Source organism: Lissotriton vulgaris, chromosome 7, assembly GCF_964263255.1.
Source record: "Lissotriton vulgaris chromosome 7, aLisVul1.2, whole genome shotgun sequence".
Lineage (NCBI taxonomy): Eukaryota > Metazoa > Chordata > Amphibia > Caudata > Salamandridae > Lissotriton > Lissotriton vulgaris.
Genome location: NC_141695.1, coordinates 553,860,599 through 553,885,364, shown reverse-complemented (window position 1 = coordinate 553,885,364; position 24,766 = coordinate 553,860,599). Strand labels below are relative to the sequence as shown.

The window sequence follows — 24,766 nt, the reverse complement described above, 5'->3', positions numbered from 1 at the left end:
TTGCAGGTGATGGTCAAGCCTGTAATAGAATGAGACTGGGTCAGTTATGTCATAACGGTGAAAATAATCAAACGTCTGTGCAAACTCTTTTGAACTACCCTTTGGTGGTGTGGGGGCAATGTTTCAATTGATTGAAGTTAAAGAGCTCACTATTTGTACTGGCTTGATTCATAAGATTATTACCATATTGTTGATAGCAAAACATTTCCTCAAATTCAGCTGTACCATCATATAACTCATCTGATGAAAATACAGTATAATGCTCTAGGTCTTCTAACATGTCATACACAATCATCAGAAATTGTAGTATGGGTTATAATGTCATTCAATGAAATTTTAAAAAGTGTGAAATTTGTAAAAGTTCAGTTGGACCATACACACCAAATGATACCTTGTCTCACATAATCCCATCTGGAACTCTAACAGCTAAAATATTCACCAGGGTCAAGTCTCTTTGCTCACGATGTGATTATGCCAATGGACTTTAGACAATGTTTATGGTGTGTTCTGCAGGGCGTTCTGGGATAAAATGGCATGTCAAGAGCAGGAAGAACATCGTTACAAAGCCAGTCCAAAGTATTAGAAAAAGTAATGCAATTGTAATCCAAAGGTGTAACCATGGTGAAACAAAGTATGTTCTTTTCAGCCAACAATAGAATACATGCTCCTTCAGGCCGAGAGGCAGGGGTGGTGGGGCGGTGAAACCTGCAATGCATCTTAGAAGTCACCAAAGTCGATGCAGTATCCAGATGCAGTCCGATCTATCTTGGACAGTTCTGCCGGCTGGTTTGAATTGGAAAACGACTAGATCAGTAGTCTATTGACGAAGGTCTTGTTCAGGTCTGGATTCCCAATTGATATCTGTGTTTCTGTACTTGTATTTTATCCAAAGAGGGGAATGTAGGGCTTTTATTTTATAGGTCCAACATACATGCCCAAAGACTAGTGTAACCAACAAGGTATGTAGTTCCTAATGAGACATGCAGGTAGAGGTCAGTGATAAAGTCAGTGTACCCTAGTGTGTGGGTAAACCAAGGCCAGGAGAAGGGATTCCTCCTTATTGGAAAGAGACTCTCCCACACCCAACAAGCAGGTGTCTTGCTTCATCATTGGGCCTGCTCCTCCTCGGGTCGGCGCTGCAATACCCGATCATGCGTCCGTGCTGGGGCCTACTTAGTGGAGATGTTTATTCCTCAAGCCGTTGGGTGCAGTGCGTGTGAGGGCCCTAATGTGTAATGCGAGTGTAGGTGATAATATGGTCTATGCGTGAGTTAAAACAGGGAATAGTGGTCCACTCAGAACAATTTTATTGAGATGTGGTCACTACCCAGGTTAAAAATGAAAGACGCACCCTCCCACTCTAAGGTGTGTGGGAATGTGTGCTAGTATAATAGGTCCACATGTTTCTTGCCTATTTATCTAATGATGGCAATTCTTCAGGACCAAACAAAAGGGATCTACCTATACTTTTTGGTGGTGGTCAGGACCTCATTGAGGTGTAAGTATGACCACCAGTACAGCACCTTTAAAAGTGTCACTGGTAGATCTAACCCCAACCTGCAAGAGATAAAAACATAAAGGCCCACATGCATCAAGCATTTTTGGAGTCGCAAACGGTGCGATTCCTTAAAATCGGCCGTTTGCGTTTCCAAAAATGCTTCTTGAGATGCATCATGGTATTTTAGAAATTGCATCTTTTTTGCGATTTCTAAAATTGCGATAGCATTTCAGAAATCGCAATTTTGCGATTTCTGAAATGCTATGCTTCATCTGATTTCAAATTGCAAAATTTGAAATTGCAAGTGCAAATTACCACGAAGTTGAACGTCGTGGTAATTTGCGAAATTGTTTCAAAATGCACAAAAATGCATTTTTAAACTGTTAATTTACATACACACATGTCCTTAGGACATGTGTGTATGTAAATTATACTTAGAAGTACATTTCATGGGTGCAGGGGGGGGGGGGGTCAGTTGGACCCCCCTCTCCACCCTTGAAATGCTTTGATGAATTGCGATTTCAAATTGCGAATTCGCAATTCCCATTCATTCCTATGGGCATTTTAGCCCATAGGAATGAATGGGGATTGCGAAATCGCAATTGAAAAATCGCATTTTTATGCGATTAGGTAAAAATAGCGATTTTGACCGAATTGCAAAAAAAATGCGAGAAAAATCATGCATAGGCTTTTGCGATTTCTAATTTGCGATTCCCTAATTTTCTCAAATTAGAAATCGCAAAAGCCCATATTGATGCATGTGGGCCAAAATGATAACAGTTAGATATCATAAACACTGGGTAATTGTCTGTGATATGCACCAACCAAAGTACGTGGTGCTGAACACGTGAAGAACACAGGTGAGCTGTGGCATGTGTCATCTGTGACCCGTGTGTATTCCTTATCACATGAACAATAGTAAAAACAATTTAAAAAGCAGAAAAGAAAGCATCACTAGTCGTTTGTGGGATCAAGGCAGAATTGCTACCCAGGTAAACTCTGTACTTGTACCCTGCACAGTAGTTGCTGTTTTCAAAACAAGTAGAAGCATACTTCATTGTTGTTCGTGTTTGTCTCATGTTGAAAAGAACATGTTTCATCTGAAATTAACGTTTCCATTTCAACTTCCTGATGGTAGAGAGGAGATTGATCGTTACCCAGGATTCCACGCAGCCTACTGTTGAGAATTGGCCCCATAGCGTGGTTTGATCAGATCAATAGAGACAAACCTTTTATCTTGATGTCCAGCAAGGGGCGGTAGAAGGAAGGTTTGTGTATCTCCATCAGCCAGGACAGGCACAGGATGGCCCAAACTCTTTTTTTTTCCACATTCTTTTCTCTGACCCCGGTCACCAATCTTTGGGATCCAGCCAGTCCTTGCCGGTACAACCATCACTTCTCCAGTGGTGGTGCATTTTAGTTGAATGTTCCTTTATTTGTCCTGGAAGTCATTCAGTTCCTGTAAAATAGCCAAATGTTCACTGATGATAATTAGTGTTTCTGCTGCCACTGTGCTCTTAATATCGAGTTAAGAGTTCTGGCATCAGCTAACCGCTGTAGCCATATCAACAGTAATCGAGAGCAGGAATCTACTGTCACCAAGATGTACTTGTAAGAACCTTCAGATGATAGGGGGCCGCAGTGCTCCACATGCACACAAGCCAAAGGCTTATTTGAAATCAAAAGAGGTGTCTGGGGTGGATGTGCCACAGTGGAGCCCTTCATCTGCAGACAGATGTCACATCTCAGAACAAAGTCCTTGGTCTGTTTGTAGAGAACCAGCCACCAGTAGCTTTGCTGAAATAGTCTATTTGTAGCAGCCACCCGTGCGCAAGCAGAAGCCAAACCCTCATGTGTAGCCAGTATCAGACCTAGTCTGTGATCACTATTTGGTATTACTCTATCCCCCACTCCTGGAAACTGAGCATATGGTATGTTTTGTCATCATCATCATCATCAACACTTTTATTTCGGTCGTATGACCATAAAGGTGCAAGTGCAATACAGCTCATGTAAATAGAATTATATCTCAAAATGGACATTGGTAGCATACTAAAAATTATCAGTTGAGCGATAAACTATAGTACAATAAATGTGAAGATTAGCCACACAGTGCACTTTACATGACCACACCAACACAAACCTCTGCCTATTCAAAATTAACAACATGGTCTGTTATACTGCCTGCGATCTAAGGGTGCACTAACTCAAGACCGTTAAGTGCTATCGATAAAATATGCGAAAGAAAACACTTGTATCCTCTGATTCTGGTTGAGTACACGCATCGCTCGTTTTCCCTATCTCTGCGTCATTACACGGAGCACCTGGCTTGCTGCCCTCCCCCCCCCCCCTCCTGACACATTGCCTATTCATGCTCGGATACTCTACTACAGTGGTTCCCAAACTTTTGACTCCTGAGGACCCCCATTGAGTCACCACTGGAAGCCGGGGACCCCCAAGCAATTTGTAGGATTTAAATTCCAAACAGTAAAACAGTAATTCGGAAGAAATGAACACACGTGTGCACACGAAACAAATACTCGAATTACTAATGATTTAGGGGCATATTTACAAGCCCCTATCACCTTTTGATATGTTCCCGAAGAGATAGGGGCTTTGCCTTATTTACAAGGCAATGTTAAGCCACTTAACGTGGCTTAACGGTGCCTTGTAAATAAGACCCCCTTTCATCCAATGCTTAGCGTGAAAGATGTGGGCAGTGGGTGTTGCTGTGGGCGTTTCCCCAGCAACACCCATTGATTTTGACGTTGTCCCCTATTTACAAGGACAGCATAAATGGGAAGCAGCGCCAAAATTAAGACCAGGGAAAACATGGTCTGAACTTGGTGAAACAAGGAAAAATGCTTCATTTCTCTTTGTTTTTTTAAAACGCCTAGGATTGTTTATGTTCAGGAAGGTGACCCTTCCCGCACATTAACAACCTTTAAAAAAATACCATTTTGTAACTTCCATGAGTGCTGCATTAAGCAGCACACATAGAAGTGACAACATTACATTTCAAGATTGTTTATGTGCAGGAAGGGGGACCTTCCTGTACATAAACAATCTTTCCATGTTAAGTGTAGCGCCAGCCCAGGGGAAACGCAGGGCTGCACCATATTCTTGTAAATATGGTGCAGCCCTGCGTTTCTGAAGTAGCAAAGTGTGCTGTTAAGCCAAGGAGGCTAGTGACACTCTCCGTCCCTACTGTTGTATTTTATATTGAAAGAATTTGTAAGAAAACAAAAAAAGTTAATGGGAAGGTTGTTGCTGCATCTCCGTGACTTTTCAATGGTTGGCTTTATTTCGCAGTACAAGGCTCCTACCAGGGCCAGACTGGACACCCAAAGCAGCCCTGGCAAATGATTTCAGACCAGTGCCCATACGGTGCACACCAAGTGCAGTTATTGAGCCTGACACCTACAAAGGGGACTTTGGGTGGCTCTCCCCTTAAGAAATTTAGGAAACAATGGTGCATTCTACAACACATTTATCATTATATATTGAATTGTATTAGCTTTTAAAGAATAGTAAATGAAAACCTGACTATGCACAAGAATACGACAATCTTTCTGGGGGTTCTTCAATGATTCCCCCACTATCACCCTCCAATAGTGCCTCTCATCGCTCCATAGCCCCTCTGTCACATGTATTTCATTTCTTATAGAATCTCTCACACCATTGTATGATGTCAGAGCACTTTACATCACACACATATAGAGACAGTGAGTCATATGTGTCAAACAGTGTATAGAAAATGTTACATATGGCAAAGGGGACTACAAGGTGTAGAATTCACATGCCATTCATACTAGTAGGCATTTTTAAAGAGTGCTGGTCTGGAGAAAAACAAACTCAGGATTCAGAACATAACACAGTGGTTAGCATTGGCTTTGACAATTAAAATGTTTTTCAACCCAAATAAACCTTTCTAGAAGCATCAGGATAATGAAAGACTGAGAAAAAACACAAATCACTAACTTGTACCTTGCAGTTTGCAAGCAGCTGTTTGATGAGTTTATTGGTCACTGTGCTAGATTACGATTGTCACTTATGAACTGCACTGTAACAAAAGAATCTCTCTGACAAAAGCAGTAACCCACTGACCTTTGCATATAAAATACTGTTTTTGAAAATGCATGGTACACGTTCTTTGCAGTAGGCATATAAACCCTCAGTGCTACATTTCTTCAGTCAAAGCTGCCACCAAACAAAACTCTCATGTCTCTCCAGCAGGTACATTAATCACTGTTATCTTGACACTTTTATTGTTCTTTGAACACTGCTAATTAAACAAGATGCTTTGCAGTGCTTTTAAAACTCCTGCCTGCGGACCCCCTGGGAATGTGTCAGGGACCCCTGGGGGTCCACGGACCACAGTTTGGGAAACACTGCTCTACTGCTCCACTGGCCTCATACGTCAGTGTTCCCGGACGGGAACTTCTTTACCCTCAATTGCCAATTGCCTCCGACTTGATGTCGGCGGAGGCCCCACAATTTTCATGCGTCTCCGGCTGCTCGAATCTCCCCCCCCCCCCTCCCCCCCTCCTATTATTCTGGGATTCCGAGGCCGAATCCCACCTACCCCACCAGCACCTTCCCAGGCACTTGTTTTATCGCTAAGTCCTGATGAGATCCCTATACCTCAATTGGGATTGAAACGTCGTCGTCACATAAATCTTCAACGTTATGCAATAATTTGTACCTATCTTTGGAGTATGAGATGTAACTCTGATTGTTACTTTTTGTTTATCTACATTTTCATAAATTGAAAAGTCACTTTTTAAGTCACTTTCCTATGGTAAGGAAATCTGCTGATTTCCTTTACCCTGTCACGTCTTGCTCACTCACTTTTGTATATTATCTCTGCGTTGTACTTAATTGTTAATTAAATTCCTTATTTTTCATCGATATATTCGTAATGCCAATTTTGATTACTAAATTTTGATACTGTGTTTATTTTGTATGGGACCACTGTTTTTTTCTTTAGCATACATCCACCCTTGGTCCCCTCAGACCTTCAGGGTCTCCTTGTTCCCCTTTTTGATCGATAAAATATGAGAAAACAATCAAATTAAAAACGTGTTAAAACTAGTAAAACAGATGGGAGGATATGGAACTACCTCCCTTGTTCAGCAATGTCCTCCTAGTGGCCCTCATACGACCTAGGAATTTTACTACTGAACAAGCAATCACCAGTCTGAGTTCCGATCTAAGGATACAGAGAGCTTCTCACATAAATGTGTGTTCCCTGCTGCTTGCAAAGTTGGTTTAAGCCATTTTGCTCTCAGGCGAGAGTACACCAGGCAGGCAAGAAATACGTGGGCAGTTGTCTCTAATAAAGAGGTGCAACTGGGACAGTACTGAGAAATGGTGGGGAAGTGATGCCAGGCACCTGTGAAGGATTTCCAGGGGAGGGAACCAAACCTAAACTGCATATAAAGTTTCCTATCTAGAGGTGACTCGATAATATCTAGATGATGTTCAAATGAACTATTCAGTTTGAAATCCATGAACTCCATAGTTCAACGTCCCCACAACGGATTAATATGTGAAGCCTGTGCTACCCAGTCCCAGTAATGCTTTTTGACAGAATCTTTGCTAGGGAGCAGTGCCAGTTCCTTAACATCCCAAAAGCCCTTTAGTCCAATTTCATCTAGTAAGGATTTCACATTTTATATCCAGCCTATATTATTAAAATAATCAAGTGCACTAACTTCCATAAAGCCACTGGCATACGGGAGCAGCTCAGGAGTGGCCCTGATATGCAGCCAAAACAGTAGAGAGCATAACTTCACCTTATCTGTGATAGAAACTCTACCTAAATCCAACCTTAAAGGGTGGTGTGGCATACTCTGGGGTAGCGAGACCAGGCAACTCCAGAACTTGTTCTCTGATTTAGAAAGGGTATCCATCCCTTCAAAGTCCCACAGTTCAGCTCCATAAAGAGTTGAGCTTACAGTTTTGGAATCGTAGATCTGGAGTCGGGCTGCCACAGGTTTGCTGACTGAGGTGTTATGTTCTTTGATCAGAGCCCGACTTTGCCTATGCTTCAGGGGCAACTTGGTTACGTGATACTTCCAAGAAATATCTTCTGAAAGAGTGATACCTAGATAGTCAAAAGTGTTAACCCTTTCCAAAGGAACACTTCCCAGGGATAGTGTACCTCTGTAAGGGTTTGTGAGGATTAAGCAATAAAAGCTTCATTTTTGTTGTATTAAGCTCTAATCCACAGGAGTCGGAGAAGTCCTTGAAGTGATTTAAGAGCAGCTTTAGCCCTCCTGGTGTTTTGGATACTAACAGCGTATCATCAGCAAACAATAGTGTCACAACTCCATCCCCTTTCCCCCAGATTAGGGACATCCACAGGGGTATGAGAGAGGTACTGGACAACACCATTCACAAAAAGGGAAAAGAGTGTGGGTGCCAGTATTCAGTCCTGACGTACTCGCCTACTAACATTAATTGGGTCAGTAAGCTGACCTTGGCAGCCCCAACGAACCCTGGCAAAGTTTGCCTCTTGGAGGTGGATAACAAGAGGTAAAATCTCCGAAGTCCCATGTCTTTTAGGACTTGCCATAGCTTAATCCTTGGGACAAGATAAAAAGTGTTCTTTAAGTTAATAAAGCCACGTATAGGATCCCCTGGCCAATGAGCACGTTCTTCCAACTCAGAAGAAGGAAAGGAAACACCTGGTAAATGGTGCTCATCTTTTGTCTGAAGCCAGTTGGAAGGGGGTCAAAATGTTATGTTCACTAATCCAGTTTGCAACTTTGCAATGATTGCTCGAGCGAACACCTTTTGGACACAGTCTATAAGACTGATGGGTCTATAATTGCAGGGTGATGATATGTCACCTTTCTTATATACAGGAATAACCTTTGCCCATTTCCACAAATTAGGTATTCTGACTCCCTCCGCTATTGCATTGGCAAAAGACAGGGGGTAACTTGTCCAATTCTCTCTATCATACAGAAATACATCGCCCGGGATGCCGTCAGGTCCAGGGGCTTTTGCCTTAGCAATTGAGACAGTACAAATCCTGATTTTGGTTTTAGAGAAAAAATCCTCATCATTAGAATATGCAAAATCAGGGGGAGATGTTTGTGTAACTGGAGCACGAGACCCAGAATATAAAACGGAAAGGTGATCATATCATGCGAAATGGGAATGTTATGGGTCAGTGGTGGTGGCCTACTGAGATCCCCTCCTTGTGACTAAAAGCCAGAACTCCTGCGAATCTTTGGCAGGCCTCCCCAATTGACCTCCACCTGTTGTCATCCCACTCCCTTTTAGCTCTCACTTCGGTTGACTTATAGGACCTTCTCAGTAGGATCAAGTTCTTAGATCTAATTGCCAAGGATAGTTGCTGTCTGAGGCCCTTGCACGCCTGATTATCCCATCAAAACTGAGATCTTGGCTTTGATCCAGATTTGGAGGAGCGCAAGGGTACAATAAAGTGTGCAGCCAACTGCTCGAAAAGACAAGTATGGCAAGCCGGGATCTCTTCCAGCCCTCCGGGTAGTTAATTAAACATAGGATCTCTGCTGTCCAGGCCAGTAAATTTTTCTTTGAATAATTTAAGCTTGCCTTCATTCAGAATCATCTGGGGCCGCTTAAGGCGCCGATTGGCCTTTGTTGGAAGTAGCCAATGTGACATTAAATCAAATCTAGGTCTACTAGATAGGTTCCCCCCAAGGCAACACCAAAGAAAGACTATGATCCCTGTCTGTAGTAGAACCGACAGCCATATCAATCACCATCGACAATAGCCTTAGGTCCACCAGAAAATAAAATAATTTATGGGTCTTAAGCTGTTAGTCCTGTTGAATGAATTTGCTCCCAATTTAATGTTATATATATTTAATTTTATTTAGGCAAAAAACTCACCATCCGGTCCCACTCTCAGCACTGAACACAATAGGCTCTAATCGAGTTGTGCATGCTTGAAGCGAGCACGTTTTCAATGACCTCTGTCTCCCAGTCCTGGTCCCATCTCCTACAACTCCAGCAGCACGAGTATTGGCTGGGTCATGGGTTGCTAAATCTCCTTTGGACCCTTGGGGGGCTGTGGCAACAATTCCCCGGGCTCCTACATTGCAGAGCCTGACGAGGATTCGAGTGCGCATGTCTAAATCCACATGCACACTTCACCCCAAGGAGGCCTGGCACCTGCCAATCAATAAGCAGGCTCGGAGCGGAGTCTCCCCCCTGTCATGTAACTTCTTTGCCTGGGTCAAAAGAATGTTGAATGTATAAATACTTGTTTATGCTGGGAATGGAATGCCAGATTCTATTTGCATCTTTGTGATTTGGATAATATATTTTATTTATGATGCTTTTCACTGAAAACAGGAAAATTGATAACACATGCATGTAGCTTGGTGCACATTTACACATTTGATGAAACGGGTGTTTTGCCAAATCAGAATAAGCATGAACACAAGAAAAATACACCACCTTTGAAGGAGATCTGAAACGTGTGGGGAAATATTGTGAAAATACCAAGTAAAGTAATAACATGACAGGAAGCGATTTCTGTGATGCTTAAAACTTGAATGGGGATTTTGTGGAATTATCTGCATTATTATAACATTCTTATGCCAGCAAAAACTGCTGCAAGCATTTCAGGAAAACAGCAGGAGGTGCGTGTGATACTAAGGCTAACATTCCTAGTAATTGAAAAGTGTAGCATTTGTGAACAAGAATTTCCAATTCAAGGACATGGAGGGGGTGGGTAAGGCATTCTATTTCTTGCTTTAATTAAGCAGCAGCCATTTTGCACCAATAATGCACAAAAGGTCCACAAAAAAAGAACTACAATGACCACAGTTCTTTGAGAAAAAGTTACAAGTCCCATTCAGATAGGTATGCACCAATAACATAACAGGCAATGGCACAGACGGTCCCAACAACCTAGCTGTGCCTCTTTTTGTTGTGAAGAATCCATGAAAGTTCAGAATCTTTGGGATGTTACTCCTAGTTTTGGTCTGGAGCTCTAATCAAAGGAGAGCAACTAGTAGCACAGTCTGGAAAGATGTGTCAGTGATTAGTTAGCAGGATTATAACTAAGCCAATGCATAAATACAACACACAGGGTGGGATAAACCTTGCCTCTGGGTCTAATAGCATTGGAAACTCTTGGTCAAAACATTTGCTATAAAAACAATTCTTCTATGACAGAATCATGGATTTCAGCTTATGAAAGTTTAATGCTGTTTAATTACTATGGAAAACTGATTACATACTGGCGTGTAGTTGAATAGCTTGAAGATTGATTCTGAATGCCAATTAGTTAGCACATTTTGCTGTAGACATGTACCTAATAAATAGGATTTAGAAGCCATGGCCCACCTGACCAATCGGACCCCAAAAATGGAGCTATCAATATCTGCCTCTGACAGAATCCGTTGTACTCACCTTGCCAACTGGGTGTAATGACTGGATATAGAGATGAGCAACTGGCCCACTTGTGGGGGGGAGTTGTCTGATATCTCTTGTGCTGTTTTCATAAGCACAAAGATATGCTACAACATTGAAATTTGTATGAAAACTCGCCTATGATATCTGTTTTGAAGAAGTATTTGTTCTTTTGAACAAAATAAAAGTAACAGCTTCCGGTGTGAAGAATCTTCCTAATAGATCCAAGTCTCTAATGTTGGATATTTTCCAGAGGGCTGTTAGACAGTGTCGAATGGTCATTTTGGCTGACAATTGTTTACAAGTCAAACAAGCACTGGCGTTGCCAATAGGTCTCGCAGTAGGAAAGTTGGAGCTATTACAATTGCAAATAGCAATGCCTTTTATTTTTGTTTTCATTTTAAAAACATAAAGGGCTTTGTCATTTACAAAACCAATAGCTCCAACTTTCCTACTGCGAGACCTATTGTGCACTGCACAGTGTGGGTGAAAGTGGCACTGCGTGGGTGTGAGTGCCTTTGAGTGAGTGGCGTTGCGTGGGTGAGTGGCGTTGCGTGTGTGATTGTTGTTGAGTGGGTGAGTGGCGTTGCGTGGGTGAGTGGCGTTGCGTGGGTGCGTTGCGTGTGTGAGTGGCGTTGCGTGTGTGAGTGGCATTGCATGGGTGAGTGGCATTGCATGGGTGAGTGTGGCGTTGCGTGTGTGAGAGTGGGCTTGCGTGGGTGTGAGTGGCGTTGTGTGTCTGAAAGTGGTGCTGTGTGGGTAAAAGTGGCACTGCGTGGGTGTGAGTGTATTTGCGTGAGTGAGTGGCGTTGCGTGGGTGAGTGAGGTTGCGTGGGTGAGTGAGGTTGCGTGGGTGAGTGGCGTTGCGTGGGTGAGTGGCATTGCGTGGGTGAGTGGCGTTGCGTGGGTGAGTGGCGTTGCGTGTGTGAGTGGCGTTGCGTGTGTGAGTGGCGTTGCATGTGTGAGTGGCGTTGCATGTGTGAGTGGCGTTGCATGTGTGAGTGGCATTGCATGTGTGAGTGGCGTTGCATGTGTGAGTGGCGTTGCATGTGTGAGTGGCGTTGCATGTGTGAGTGGCGTTGCATGTGTGAGTGGCGTTGCATGTGTGAGTGGCGTTGCGTGGATGAGTGGCGTTGCGTGGATGAGTGGTGTTGCGTGGGTGCGTGGCGTTGCATGTGTGTGTGGCGTTGCATGTGTGTGTGGCGTTGCATGTGTGAGTGGCGTTGCATGTGTGAGTGGCGTTGCATGTGTGAGTGGCGTTGCGTGTGTGAGTGGCGTTGCGTGTGTGAGTGGCGTTGCGTGGATGAGTGGTGTTGCGTGGATGAGTGGTGTTGCATGTGTGAGTGGCGTTGCATGTGTGAGTGGCGTTGCATGTGTGAGTGGCGTTGCGTGGGTGAGTGGCGTTGCGTGGGTGAGTGGCGTTGCGTGTGTGAGTGGCGTTGCGTGGGTGAGTGGCGTTGCGTGTGTGAGTGGCGTTGCGTGGGTGAGTGGCGTTGCGTGTGTGAGTGGCGTTGCGTGGATGAGTGGCGTTGCATGGTTGAGTGGCGTTGCATGTGTGAGTGGCGTTGCATGTGTGAGTGGCGTTGCATGTGTGAGTGGCGTTGCGTGTGTGAGTGGCGTTGCGTGTGTGAGTGGCATTGCGTGTGTGAGAGTGGGCTTGCGTGTGTGAGAGTGGGCTTGCGTGTGTGTGAGTGGCGTTGCGTGTGTGAGTGGCGTTGCGTGTGTGAGTGGCGTTGCGTGTGTGAGTGGCGTTGCGTGTGTGAGTGGCGTTGCGTGTGCTGCCTTCATTGAAAGGGATAATCTAACTCCTGAAATGTTCTTGATTATATAACCCAAGATCAAACAAAAACTAATTAACTATTGGAAGAAAAGCACGAGACCTTTAAAAAACACTTTCCTCCTTCACTAAAACATGAAGGTATACACCAAATTCAATAAACTGGGTTCTAGAATATTAATTTAATGTAAATATAACTGGTGTGGCTCTGATTTTATACTTTGCTTATACTTTTTTGTTAAACAACTGTGTAAACTAAGTGTTCTGGCATCTAGATGCGACGGACCACACTGTAGAAAACCTCAAATCCAAAACCGTGGCATAATGTAAAGAACAGGAATTATTACCACGATAGCCCATTTTATTGGCTTTATAGCTAAAACAAGCAACTGTAAGATCAGTCAAAGCTAAAAACACATTGGGATTTTGACGAGAACAAAACATTAAGTGCCCACATTTTGAAAATCACTGGGATTGTTCTCGCTATACTAATGTTTAAGAGGAAAAAAGGTCAATGAAACTCAACTGCGTGTACCAGAGATGAGGAAGAAGAACTGTTAAACTAAAGTCATGTAAATAATTACAAGGAAGGACGGGTGAGAGACGCACGGAGAGCAGCAGCCTTTGATGTGCTGGCCGGCCGACAAGTGAATAATTAGGGGAGGAGAAATGCTGGCATGAGGCCGAGCGCACGCTGGGGTTTTAGGAAAAAAACAGAGGAGGTGGTCTTAGGATACGTGAAAGGAGAGACTGAGGTGGAGTGGACTGGAGGGGAAGGAGACCTGGCCCGGAAGTTGCTTAAAGAAGAGACACGTGAACACTATAAAAGGCCTAGTTATTTATTATAGATTTTACATTTTAAAATATTAAAATCAAACATAAGAGAGGTTTTTGAACAGCGCACACCCCGAACTCACACATTCAAAGGTTCTGTCATATGTGATGTACACAAAGGCGGCTTGGTGAAAAAGATTTTGCCCAGGATCACACACATTAGTGAAGCAGGGATGCCGGGATTAATCTTAGACGTTTCAAATTCATGCTGCATTTCAGCCATCTTTCATTTATAACGTGGTTTCACTTCGATAAAAGACCATAAACAATGAAGAAAACGTTGTTATAATAATAATCTACAACTTAAATTAAACACATTACTGAAGCTTCCTAACAGTTTGTGCCGATCAAAGATGATTTTCTTTGGAAGAGTGAGGTGTATGGGAGCCGATGGGCAATGAAAGTCGGTGTGCTTACTGCCCTGGTGCGGGTGCAGCATGCAGTATTGTTGTAGGGCTCCACATCATATATAACACCACACACCCTGAAAATGGCGAGGAGGGGGGGCAAGGGAGGTGGTGAACTCAGACAACGGGAGGGGGCGGGAGCAAAGTTAACTTGGACAATGGTGGCGCACAGAGAAGACCTTGAAACGCAAGCAGGAGGACGGGACGGGCTGAACAAGAAGTAAAAGCAAACTTCCAGATTAATACTTTCTTCCCCCAACACGTGTCCCTATCAAAACGAATGTAACCCACTTACTCGGGATACATCCTCATCCATGGACGTCCACAGAAACTGAACAGATCGCACAAGAATGAGATTCCAAAGGCAGGGGAGAGGGGCTGCCCCAGGACCAGGGGAGCCTAAGATAGCAGGGGGAAGGAGAGCGAGCTGTGAGGAGAGGGTAGAACGAAACCAAATTAAACAGACAAGCGGAAAACGAAAGCCGTGCAAAACTAGATGGGCCGGCCAGCAGTGAAAAAAGTAATGTTTCGGGAGAGCCTGGTGCGGGAATGCGAGCGAGGGGAGGCAGGCAGATTACGAGGGAAGCCGGATGGGGGCGGGAAAGCCTGGTGGGAGGCGTGAACGCCGGATGGGGGCGGGAAAGCCTGGTGGGAGGCGTGAATGCGCGAGGGGAGGCAGGCGGGAGGCAGGCGGATTGGGAGAGAAGCCTGATGGGGGCGGGAGAGCCTGGTGGGTGGGCGTGAATGAGGGGAGGACTGGGCTGGGCTTGCATGCGATGCGCGTGCATGTACACGGGCACTGCATGAAAACCGCGGGGCTGAAAGCCCTTTGGTTTGAAGATGTTTTCGCCACATGAATTCTCGCTACGCTCGATGCGCTTGCGCGCATCGATAGGTCGCGAGACCTAAAAATCATTGTGTGGCCAGTCGTGCGTAAAACTCAGGGGTTTGGAGATGTTCCAAAGAAAATCCTATTTGTATGTAGGGGTGAAGTAAAATGGATCTTGTGGAGAAGCCGTAACCTGCCGATATGTTTGCTCTTTAAGAATTAATTGTTTCTTAAGCAGGGCTGTCAGTTGTCAGCCTGGCTAGGAAGTTTACCATGAAAGTTGCATCTGCTACCGCGAGATCATGTTCCCATTCCATGCACAAAGCGTGCCCATCTACCCTAAGCTGAACTGTAGCGCTTGTAGGTAGAATTATTTTACCACTTATTGTTGCCTCAAATTTCTGGGGAGCAGGTGAGGTGTATTATCCCTCTTAGGATATTTTAAAATGCAGTCTCTTAGTGACCAATTAAATAACCCGGAACAGCTTTATTATCCATACGTCCTTTATCGGCAATTTCTTTGCAGCAGATAAAAAAAAATGTATACGTTTGTTGTCAGACTCTGCTTTTCAAGCTCCTCCCCTTGTGACTCCACCCGCTTTGTTCTGCCACACCTTGAGGCGCCCGGAGTATTTTTTTTTCCAATTCCAACAATGACACAGATTGAGGAAAAGAAAAGAATGTTCAAATACCCCCACCCTGACTCCTTTCACACAAAGACTTTCCAACTAAAAGTCCATTAGCATGTATTAATGTAGCATTTTTAATAATTGCGTGTTTGAAACATTGAAAGAGATTGGAATGGCTACATGCAAGATATCTTGGCGTGTTTCACGTTGTCATGGTCACAGAACACATCCCCCATTCTGTAGGAGGGAGGGGATGTGGCGTAATGTCCGGAACTGTCGACATTATAGCTGGGGAACCAGGTTCCAGTCTTAAAATAGGCTCAATATCTTATGATTTGGGGCAGATCACGTAATATCCCCGTGCCCCCCCCCCCCACCCCCCCTCGCAAAAGAATGTGTTGAAGTGTAATGTAACTGGTGCTCAGCGTCCCAATCAATTACCTTCGGGTGTCGTTCGTGCTGTATAAAACGAAAACCTGCTTATAGCTCTCTCTCGGCGCTTTCCCCTCACAGAGCTTTTCATTATGGAGTTCGGTTCAGAAGCTGTTGATGGAAGAGAGTGAAGAAAATGTATCTTTTCTCACTCTTTGGTTCTTGCTATTGTCCTCAGAGGTCGAAACGGTCGGGAAGTAATGTCATCTTTTTTTTGTAACTATACGTGGCAGCAAATGCAAAACGAATCCATTTGGATACACGCGCTTTCTCTTTCTTAAAACGCTTGACAATATTACAGCTTTATATTTTTGTATGTCTTATTTATAAGAACAATTTCGGTAATTCGCGCTCCCCAAAACAAGGTTCCACCGAGATTCGAACTCGGATCGCTGGATTCAAAGTCCAGAGTGCTAACCATTACACCATGGAACCTCCGCATGAAATCTATCTCCCTCTGCTGGTCTATATGCGTATATTCAGTGTGTTATTTACAGGTTGGTATTTGTATTTAGATGTGTAGTGTTACAGGAAATAATAAACGGAACTCGAATCTACACCGAAATAATATGCTGCTTCCCTAGTGCGTTTTTAAAGCTGTTCTCAAACAAAACGACTGGCCTCAAAATAGAACAAAGGGAAATAGAAAAAAAACTCGTATACAAAATATGAACAAGGCAATGGAAAAAAAAATTTCGGCGTCTATATATACTTTTGATTTGTTCTCTTATAATGCATGCCCGATTCAGGCGGGATTCTCCCGGGGATTAGTGTTTTTTTGTCCGATAATGACTTTATGTTGGTTCTCTCCCGCCTGAAACGGCCTCTGCTTCAGTGGAAGTCAGTGGGAGAAATCCATTCTCCCGATTATTCATTTGAAATCTCCCACTTTTCTCATTTAAAATGTTGTCATGTATGTCGTTAGTACTAAACGGATGCACCATCGATCAAAAGGGGGTAGCACTAACGATTCATTTAATAAACAGTAAACAAGGTGTCACAAAAATGTAAATCACAGCAAACATTGCGAGTTCGCACACACAAACCTAAACACGTTAACCAAAAGGTGCAACAAAGGATGATTTGTGACAAGACGTGGATAGGTTTTTTTTGCAGAGCCGACGGAGCGGTTTAACGATCAGTTTCAGCCACATCTCAACCCAGCAATAACCGAGACCTGAGAACTAAGAAGTATAGTTACGGACTTCACAGGAAGTGATGTCACTCAGCCTTGGACCTCAATGATAAAAAGTGAGGTGACATCAGTTAAATTAGAACATATCAAAAGAAATGTAAAATAAATTCAGCAAAACGTAAAACTTACTATCAATGATAAAAAGTGAGGTGACGTCAGTTAAATTAGAACATATCAAAAGAAATGTTAAATAAATACAGCAAAACGTAAAACTTACTATCAATGATAAAAAGTGAGGTGACATCAGTTAATTTAGAACATATCAAAAGAAGTGTAAAATAAATACAGCAAAACGTAAAACTTACTAGACAAAGCTTTCGAAGTGGTGGAGCAGTTGTGGAAGCAGTCCAAAGCAGCTCCTCTTGTCAACTCATGGGGTCTTTTCTAGCTGCTCTGCACAAAGCTGAGGTCGCAGGAGAGTCACGTTTATATTAGGTCTTTACCATCTGACAAGGTGTGACACATAGCCTCAGAATTTCCAATGCCTAAAAATGTTTCACACTGCAAAGAGGGGACGGGGTATTGTACTGAGCACACTCTGAGTTAGTTTGTCTCAACACCTCTTTCCTGCCACACAAAAAACAGATATGGCTTTTGAAGTTGTTGCATTGTCCTGAGGAGATTTCCACCCCGGAATGGACATCAGCTTGTAATGTCGTGTAGTACCCAGCAATGATGACGCTGCAATCATGTATGTTTAACAGTCTTTATTTAGACACGTCTATCCCTGAAGAGCGCCGCGCCTCAACTGACCTAACGGTCTTCCGCGCCAACCCACTACGCAGCCGCGTATCCTTGCGTGGGCGCGGCACGTCACGTGGCTTACGTGACGTGCGTACACTAGTGCGCGCTACTACATATCTCCCCCTTTTACCCATGTGGAGATAGTCCCTCATTGTCCACTGTTCAACTCATAGTCTTTGTATTTCACTGTTTTAACCACCACCCTTCCACTTCGGGTCAGTCTTACCGGGGTGCTGGTGTTCTCACATTCGTTACTTCCTTCTGACTCCTGCGCGGCCGCGCCTCCTTCTCCTTCTCCGCTACTTCCTCGGGCCATCCACTCCAATTCGTTCTCTCTTGTCTCTAGCTCCTGTGCTTCTACTCCATCCTCCTCAAGCGCTCCCTCCGGAGCCTCTTGCTCAGCCAACTCTGTTCCTTCATCCTCCCAGTCTGTGGTTCTCTGATTCCAGTCCACAACCTTGTTACATCTTGCCATGCAGTCTTGTGACCAGACGTTGCCATCACTCAGTAGGGCCGCTCTGCCTCTTACTTCTCTCACTTGCATCGGCTTGCTGTACTTACTCGCTCCCTTCCTCTGCACGTTAGCCAACCTCACACGCACCCACTCTCCTTTCTCTAATCCTGTGTCACGTACATTCCGTCTGCGATCGTAGTGTTCCGTGTAAGTTGCTTGGGCTTTCTCAAGGTTGGCTCGCACCACCGCGGGCGACCACTCACTGGTAATTGTCTTTTCCTTCCACACTCGATTGTCCTGTGTGAAGGGCTCTCTGCCTCGGAGTATTTGGAACGGGCTGTATCCTGTACTGGTAGGTGTTATCCTGTACGCCCAGATCATGTGCCAAATCTCCGCCTCCCAGTCTCTGGCATCAGTTATGGCAGCCTGGATTGAGCCCATCACCACTCTATTAAAGCGTTCGACCAAACCGTTGCCGGCTGGGTGATAGATAGCCGTGTGCCTAGCAACTATGCCATTCCTTTCCATGAATCTGTTCCACTTCTCGGATTTAAACTGGGGTCCATTGTCACTAAGTACCACCTTGGGGATGCCTTCTCTCACAAAAGTGTCTGCCAGGAACTTGATTATTGCATCTGTGTCCATGGTCTCTCTTATCATAATTTCAGGCCATTTCGAATACCTGTCCATCATGACACACACGTACTTCTGTACTCCTTGTATGTCCAGAACCGGGCCCAGTATGTCCACGCTCAGATCTTCCCACGGGTTCTTTGGTATTTCAAACTTCCCCATCTCAGGTCTGAGAAGTTTCAAGGTTTTATCTGCTCCTTGACACCTGGTGCAGTTCCTGACATGTCTTTCTGCTTTCAAGTCCATTCCCGGCCACCAGTAATTTTGCCTGGTCCTCAGCCTCAATTTGCAGATTCCCAGGTGTCCCTCATGGAGTGTGTCCAGTAACCGGTCTATGAGGTTGGTGGGTGGTATCACTCTCTCTCCCCTGTGCACAAATGTTCCATTATCTCCTATCGACAGTTCCTCTCTAACCTCGTAGTAGGGTCTGATTTCCCTCACCAGCACTCTCTTCTCAGGCCAGCCTTGTGTCACAAACTGCTTCACTTCCCGCAGCACTGCGTCCTCCTCGTATGCCTTCCTCCATTCTGCGAGGCTGATAGCACTTTCTTGGTCCTCTGTGAGTGCCACCCATTCCTCTGATCCTTCCATATCTCCTTCACTGGATTCCATCGCAGCAGCTCTGCTTAGGTAGTCTGCCACACGATTTCGGTTCCCGGGTACATGTTCCACATCGTACCGGAACTCCATTAGTTTCAATGACATTTTTGATATTCTTGGTGTGGCTTCAGCATGCCCAATTGACGTCAGTACCTTGAGCAGGGGTTTATGGTCTGTTCTCAATAAGAACCGTATGCCCCACAGAAATTGCCTGAACCTCGCGGTGGCCCACACTACTGCCAGCATCTCCTTCTCTATTACGCTGTATCGTTTCTCCGTGTCCGACAGCGTGCGCGAGGCAAAACTTATGGTTTCCATCTGTCCTTGGCCTCTGTCCTGCATCAGGACTGCTCCCAAGCCCTTATCACTGGCATCCGTGGTTAGGACCGTTTTGACTTGGGGGTCTTACCCTTGAAGGGGAACGGCTTCCGTGATCGCCTTCTTGATGTCATCAAACTCATTTTGTGTCTCTGCTGACCACCGGAACTCAGTGTTCTCCTTCGTGAGTTGCCTCATGTGATGGGTTCTGGAAGCAAAATGTTGCACGAATTTTCCATAGTACTCGGCCATGCCGAGAAATGATCTTATCTCCTCCTTGCTGGTTGGAGGCGGTGCTTCACGGATCGCCTTGACGTTCTCCGTCTTGGGGGTCACTCCATCTACGCCTATTTCATGACCCAGATATGTCACTGACGACATTCCAATGCGGCACTTGGACCATTCCGCTGTAAGACCCTTTCTTTCCAAAATCCGCAGCACGTTCCCTAGTTTTGCATCATGATCCAGCTTGTCTCGGCCCATTATCAAGATGTCGTCTTGAAAGTACTGGATGTCAGTGCTCTTATGGAAGAGCTGGTGCATCAGTTTTTGGAACACTGCCGCTGCAGACGCCAGTCCGAATGGCATGCGGAGAAACTGGTAACACCCGAACGGGGTGATAAAGGACGTGAGCCGGCGGCTTTCTGGATGCAGGGCTATTTGGTGGTAGGCGGATGTCAGGTCGATGGTGGAATACCATTTGATGCCTCGGGTGTTGGTCAGCATCTCTTCTATCCTTGGCAGGGGGAATTTTTCCACAACTATATTCTTATTCAGCTCCCTGAGGTCCACGCACAGCCGTACCTTCCTGTTGGGCTTCTTGACCACCACCAAGGGCGATAGCCATTCCGCACATGTGATGGGTTGAATGATCCCCTTCCTCTCCAGCTCTTGGAGCTCTTCTCGTACGGCCTCACGTACTGCTACGGGGATGTTTCTGACTCGGTGGGCTACCGGTACTGCCCTGTCCTTCAGGATGATCTTATGTGCAAACTTCTCCAGCTTCCCCACCGTGCCTCCGAACACCTTGGGGAAGGTCTTCCTCCACCTGTCTTGGTCAGGCCACTCCTCATGTTCCGTTAACAAGATCTGTTCCACTCCCCCTGGGTCCAACTTGATGCCCAGGTCGCCCTGGTCCAGCCATCCCAATACCGATGGTCCTTTTTCTGCTATGTAGAGCTTGCAGTGGGCCGATCGGCCTCGGAATTCGAACTTCAGTGGTCGGAACCCCACCATGGGTATGCGGTCCCCATTGTACGTGACCGGGCGTATATCTAGTTTCTCCAGTTCCGGGCCTAGTCGTGGCGCAAACTTCTCCTCCCACACGGCCCTCTGGACGATGGTATACGGCGAACCGGTGTCCGCTATTACGCTGATCGTGACTCCTCCCATAGCCATCTCCAGCACCGGTTTCATCGATCTTTTCCCATCCACACTCATGACTTGCACATCCGCTCCCAGTACCTGATCGTATATGCCCAGTACTGTGGTTACTTCCTCTTCCGGTGTGTCTTCCTGTGTGTCACTGTCCTGGCCGACTAGTCTCACTGTGTTCTTGGAGACTTTCTTTCTGCACACCTTCTCGAAGTGTCCTATTATACCGCAGTACATGCACTTGGCCCGGAATGCCGGACATTTCCTATCGTGCGCCTCGTGCGACCAGTTTCCGCACCTGTAGCATGGTTTCCGGTTGGCGTCCCACGTGCCTTCCTGAGGGCCCGCCATTGCTGTTCCATTTGGCGCCATTTCCTTCCGTGGTCTTTTTAGTCGATTTGTCCTTACGGATCACGTCTTCATCGATCTTGTTCACCATAGAACTTGTTGCCGTCTCCTTTTTAGTTGCATCCGCACATCTCCTCGCCAGCTCCGCTCTTTTAACAATGACCATTACATCTTTCAGGGTGGTTTCTCCGCTGGCCCACAACTTGTCCTGCACAGAAACGCACGTGGTGTGCATAATCACTTGGTCCTTTATGAATTCCTCCTCCCAGTTGTTGTACTTGCATGCGGCTGCCAGCCGTTTCAACGCCGCCACGTACTCCTCAACCGTCTCTCCTGGCCGCTGTTTTCTTTGCTGAAAGTTGAACCTGTCCACCGACACACACACCGCCGGTTTGAAATGTTCATTCAGGTCCTCAATTGCCTGGGCGTATACGTCGTCATCCGTGTCGTCTCTTTGCTTCGGCACCAGACTTTTGTATACTCTCAAACCTTCCGGGCCTAAGTTCAATAGCAGGATACGTTTTTTTCTTGCTGGTTTGAACGTCTCTTCGCTCTCGTCCTCTAGCACGCCAATGAAGTTGTCGATGTATTCCCTCCAATCGTCCCACTTCATTAGCGGCTCTCCTGGCCTGGGCAGGAATTGCACCGGCGCCATCGCGTATCCCGTTTGGATGCTCATTCTTTCACTCTTGATCATGGGCTGGTGGCTTGTTTGTCCTTTGGGGCTTCCTGGGGCGCTATCACTTTCGGCTTTGTACGCGTGGTTCTGGGGACCACCTGTGTCCGCCCCCTCGATCTTTACCAAGGTATCCAGCTGGTTCCTTGATTAATGGACGATACCTCGTGGCTAGCTGCTGCACGTGTCTTCCTCGTTCCCTTCTCTCGGCTCTGGAGGAGGTTGTAGTTGTTCGGCCCTGCCGCGCTCTCCAGGTGGTTGCTTGGTTGTCGTCGGTTCACTGCGGGGTAGGGATATCTGATCCCACCCTCGTCGCCATTGTAATGTCGTGTAGTACCCAGCAATGATGACGCTGCAATCATGTATGTTTAACAGTCTTTATTTAGACACGTCTATCCCTGAAGAGCGCCGCGCCTCAACTGACCTAACGGTCTTCCGCGCCAACCCACTACGCAGCCGCGTATCCTTGCGCGGGCGCGGCACGTCACGTGGCTTACGTGACGTGCGTACACTAGTGCGCGCTACTACACAGCTTCTACTAGAACCTTCAAACAATAAGATAGAAACCTGGGCCTAGATTTACTATTGGCTTGTGTTTCCCTTGAGTCACGCAAAGTGTGAAGTGTGTAGTGTGATTTACTATAGCAAATCTGGAATAACGCAAGGCAGTGCAAGTTACTGTCTTCCTTCACTCTGCCCTGGGAAGGTGTTCCATTGGTGGAGTGTGAGTTTTCCCACACATCCACCAATGGTTTTTGGCGCATTCCCAGATTGACTAACAATAGTAAACCTTGAAATGCGTAAAAATGCTACAATTTACGGGAGGTGGAGGTTGTCTGGCAATATGGTGGACAATCCAAGGCGGCAGCACAACTGACGTAGCCTCGCCGACACACCTGTGGAGGCATCCTTCCGCATGGCTAGACACACCGGTAAGCCGAGGCCAGACGCTGCTCCCCCAGCAGGCTGCTGGCACAGTGCTCAGCGAGCTTATGCCCATGGCTCAGCCACAAGAACCGTAGTAAGGCAAAGGGACAGAACCAGACCAGGCTCTTCTCCTCCCCCCATGAAATACATCATCATCACCCCTGCTGGCAAGGGAGGAGGGACACTGCGTCCCACTGCCTTCTACAGGGGGTGCACCGGGAGCGAAGAGGTCTCAGACCAAATCCGAGTGCATTTCGGTGAGGCATTGTGGCAGACTGTGGAACTTGCCTAAGTGCTCAGCCGACAGGCCCTCTTTCCTTCCTCTTTCACCCACTCCCCTGGAACTAACTATCAGCCCCACACTGGGTGAGAGAGGGGCAAAGGGGAGAGCAATGTGTAGTGTTGGGCCCTAGGCCCGCATTACGGCGCTCATGGAGACACGGACACAGGGTAGTGGGTTACTAAACTGTCCTCGAGCACGAGCGCCCGGCCCCCTTTATTAACTGGGTCACGTGACTCGTGACACCAGTGGTGGGTGGGTGTAAAGTGTGGGTTACATCCTTGAAACAACTAGATCGTGTCCAGCAGGACACTACATTCCTCCCCAACTTTAATAAAAGTTGAGACAAAACAAAGTCCGAACCTGTGGGAGGAAAAATACAAAAATATGCAATCTCATAACTTTAGAAGGAGTCTCTTCAGCCGCTTGCTAGATGACGACGGTGGAAACTTTCAGCTGAAACGTTCGTTCTCTTGGGCTCGACGTCCTGGTCCTCGGTGGACGTGCTCTTCTGGACTTGCGCCATGGCAGTGTGTTCTTCAGTCCATTGAGATCTTGCTTTTGGGGTGACGCCGAACAGGACGACCAGATGGTAGACTTGATGGAGGTTGTCTTCTACTAGTTCGTCGGGTTCCTTCAAGGTAGGCAGCTTGGCTTCACCTTTCAAAGGAGGGAGTGGGTGAAGGACATCCCTCTCACTGGGACGCCCCTCTAGCGGGTGTTCTCCTGCCACGAGATGTCCCAGAGGCCCTCTTCTTCAGGTTTCCGCTGGGCAGGGTGTTCTCTGCAGCGTTGTTCCCACTCCACAATCTGGTGTGAATGGAGGAGGCGATGAGATCACTACGTCGCATCCATAGCTCCACCTGGAGGGTGGCTGTTGACTCTTTCCTTTGCGCACAAGTTCCTCTTTTTCCTGGGACGTGCAGGGAAGACAGCAATGGATTTATCTCTCTTGTCGGGACCCTCTGCCACCGGTGTCCCTGAGGCCTTTGCCCCTTGGATATCCACGGGCTGGTGTAGAGTGGTCAGTTCTCCTTCTGCCGGACGTCTGAACATTCTCCGCATACAGGCTTCCGCTCAATCCCAAAGGTGGGTTTTGCCAATGGTCCATCCTGTTCATTCCTGCAGTCGACGGGTTGTTCGGGGAACTTGTAAGTAGGTGCCTGTTCTGTTTCTAGTGCCATCAATGTTCTCCTGGACATGTGGGTCACTGTACGCGGTGTTGTGGTGCGTGTCACCTCTTCTTCTGGTGGGTGTGTAGAATTGTCACACCTCTCCTCACCTTTCTGGATGTTGTTGTTCTTGATGGCGTCGTGCCACATGACTCCTTTCTTCTTCTCCTTTCTTCATGGCGTCGTGCCCTTCTTCTCCGTTTTCCTTTTCTGCGACGC

At 46.2% G+C, this 24,766-nt stretch overlaps 1 non-coding gene across 1 annotated transcript; it reads right to left on the bottom strand.

The window, feature by feature from the left end:
- Nucleotides 1-16,189: 16,189 nt before the first annotated feature.
- Nucleotides 16,190-16,261, bottom strand: TRNAQ-UUG (transfer RNA glutamine (anticodon UUG)). The gene has a single exon. It is a non-coding gene; the product is annotated as a tRNA-Gln (tRNA).
- Between the last annotated feature and the right edge of the window lie 8,505 nt (nucleotides 16,262-24,766).